The 3,253-nt window shown below is 41.6% G+C and overlaps 1 non-coding gene across 1 annotated transcript; it reads left to right on the top strand.

The window, feature by feature from the left end:
* Window positions 1–131: 131 nt before the first annotated feature.
* LOC127746076 (5S ribosomal RNA) lies at window positions 132–250 on the top strand. The gene has a single exon (XR_008007696.1). It is a non-coding gene; the product is annotated as a 5S ribosomal RNA (ribosomal RNA).
* The last annotated feature ends 3,003 nt before the right edge of the window (window positions 251–3,253 follow it).

The following is a 3,253-nucleotide window of genomic DNA, read 5'->3' as shown; positions in this document are numbered from 1 at the left end:
GTAGGCCCCCTAAGGGCGAGCCACAATGGCCTCATCCTCGGCAGGCACCTACGGTACCCGCAAGGCTTCGCGGAAAGTGTTACACTATATCGCGCCACCTGGTTAAGAAAATTGTTTGTGCGAACTATAATAGGTGCGATCATACCAGCACTAATGCACCGGATCCCATCAAAACTCCGCAGTTAAGTGTACTTGGGCGAGAGTAGTACTAGGATGGGTGACCTCCTGAGAAGTCCTCGTGTTGCAGCTCTTTTTTTTTTTTTTAACGTCGTGCTGACCCTCGTTCTTTAAATGACCCAATCCCGAGGAGGACACCTGAAGGCGAGCCGTAATGGCCTCATCTCCGGAAGGCTCCTCCGATTTTTTTTTCGTTTTTTTTCCCGATGTTTTTTTTACGTCGTGCTGACCATCGTTCTTTAAATGACACTATCCCGAGGAGTACACCTGAAGGCGAGCCGTAATGGCCTCATCTCCGGAAGGCTCCTCCGATTTTTTTTTATGTCGTGTTGACCCTCGTTCTTTAAATGACCCTATCTCGAGGAGGACACCTGAAGGCGAGCCGTAATGGCCTCATCTCCGGCAGGCTCCTCCGATTTTTTTGTCGTTCTTTTCCCCTTTTTTTTTACGTCGTGCTGACCCTCGTTCTTTAAATGACACTATCCCGAGGAGGACACCTGAAGGCGAGCCGTAATGGCCTCAACTCCGGAAGGCTCCTCCAATTTTTTTCATTTTTTCCCGATGTTTTTTTTTACGTCGTGCTGACCCTCGTTCTTTAAATGACCCTATATCGAGGAGGACACCTGAAGGCGCGCCGTAATGGCCTCATCTCCGGCAGGCTCCTCCGATTTTGTTTTTTTCGTTTTTTTCCTTTTTTTTACGTCGTGCTGACCCTCGTTCTTTAAATGACCCTATCCCGAGGAGGACACCTGAATGCGAGCCGTAATGGCCTCATCTCCGGAAGGCTCCTCCGATTTTTTTTCGTTTTTTTCCCGATTTTTTTTTACGTCGTGTGACAAACCCCAATTTGACGGTTTGTTTTGTATTAAATTTAGAGTGTCTTGATAACCTTTTGTCACATTTAGCCTATGAATTAGCATGGTTTTGTTATCTCTCCCATATTCGTGCTTAAGTGTAAAAATATGCTTTTTGAGCCTTATTTCGATGAATTCGAGCTTCTCTTTGATTCCATAAGATGCCTTGATGTGTTTGCTAGTAATCTCAGGTTGAAATAGGCTAGGCATGGATCAAAGGAAGCAAGGAAGGAAGCATACAAGTGGAGGGAAGCACAAAAAGCCAAAGAATTGATCCAGGCCATGTACGCGCACGCGCACAAGGCGCTCGCGCGCACATTGTGAAACAGGCCAAGGACGCGCACGCGTACCGTGCGCGCACGCGTCGTGGTCCGCACGTGATTCTTTTATTGCAACACGTGCCTGGCGATTTTGGAAGGTTTTCAGCAACCAACTTTGGCGCCAAAATGCATATAAGAGCCTCTTTTATGTTGTTCTTATATTTTGTTGTAGATCTAGTATTGTTCCTTCTACATTCTTCCAATTCAATAAGAGGTAATTCATAATAAATGTGTCTTCTTTGCTCTTCCATTGTTGATCTCTTATTTTTGTAGTTATAGATTTCTTTAATTATTGCATTTAATAATGTTTACTTCTATTGCACTTTATGTGTTTGTTGAAATGTCTATTTTAGTTTTAGTGTAGGTTTTGTTCCTCTTGGCCTAGGTAGAGTAATTAGTGAATCTTGAGTTATCTAATTCCTTTGTTGATTGATAATTAGAAGTTGCTAATTGATTTGAATGCCTCTAAAGCTAGTCTTTCCTTTAGGAGTTGATTAGGACTTGAGGAATCAAATTGATTCATCCACTTGACTTTCCTCCATGGTTAGAGGTTGGCTATGTGGGAGCAATGGATAATTTGTTATCACAATTGAGGAGGATAACTAGGATAGGACTTCTAGTTCTCATATCTTGCCAAGAGCTTTATTAGTTGTTAGGATATTTCCCTTGCCATTTATAATTCTTGTCTAAAATCTCTTTACTTTCTTGCCATTTATCTTCCATGCCTCTTATCAAAACCCCAAAAAATAACTCAACCAATAACAAAACACTTCATTACAATTCCTAGGGAGAACGACCCGAGGTTTAAATACTTCGGTTTATAGATTTTAGGGGTTTGTACTTGTGACAAACAAATTTTTGCATGAGAGAATTATTGTTGGTTTAGAAACTATACTTTACAACTAGATTTCATTAGTGAAATTCTAAACCGTCAAAAATCCAATCGTCAAAATGGCGCCGTTGCCGGGGATTTGCAATGGTGTTATGTTATTGGTTATTGTACATATGTGAATATTGTGAATAGGTTTATCTTTTGTATGTTTCTTAATTTTTGTTAGTTTTATTTTGTTTTTCCTTAATGAGTTCTCACTTTGGCTATGAGTTTGGTTCTAATTGTGTTGTAGGGAATGTGAACTTCAATGCTAACATGTACCAAGGATGGAACACTCCAAGATGGGAGGAGCCTCAAGGAATTGATCACTCCTATTGGCAACAACCTCCGGATACTTATAGGTATAATTTCCATCCTAATGCATGTCAATTTAACGGCTATGATGACTCTTTTTGTGACACTCAACAATCACCATCATATGCCTATGAATCTCATCCTCAACATGAACCTCAACCATACTCACAAGCCTTTCCACATCAAGCACCTTCCTATGATCCATATTCACCATACAACCAACCATCCCTACCATATTCTTATGACCATTATGAGCAAGAACCCTCAGCACCACCATAACCCTATCAAGATTACTCCCAAAAACCACCTCAACACACATCATCTCCACAATTTTATCAAGAGGAACCACCTTCCTATTATGAACCCTCTCTCCAAAATAATGAACCTTCCTATTCACCACAAACCCCACTAGACGATTCTCTCACTTTGTTACTTCAAGGACAAGAGGCCATGAAGCGGGATACACTTGAGTTTGTGACCAACTTGACCAAGGTAGTGTCCACCTTAGCCTACCGATGTTTGAACACTCAAAGTACCTCCATGATCCCATGTGAAAAGTCAAAAGAAGAACAAAGCATGAAGGAGAGATTGAAAACTCCGGTGGGGGATGAGGGATGATATTTTGTGTTGGAACAATTGGAGGAGCCTATGATCATTGAAGAAAAGGAAGAAGTGGTTGAAGATCTAGGGGATGTCGAAAGTCCATGGGAACGTAG

This window comes from Arachis duranensis, chromosome 3, assembly GCF_000817695.3.
Source record: "Arachis duranensis cultivar V14167 chromosome 3, aradu.V14167.gnm2.J7QH, whole genome shotgun sequence".
In the NCBI taxonomy this organism is placed as follows: domain Eukaryota; kingdom Viridiplantae; phylum Streptophyta; class Magnoliopsida; order Fabales; family Fabaceae; genus Arachis; species Arachis duranensis.
This window is presented reverse-complemented; position numbering and strand designations above follow the sequence as displayed.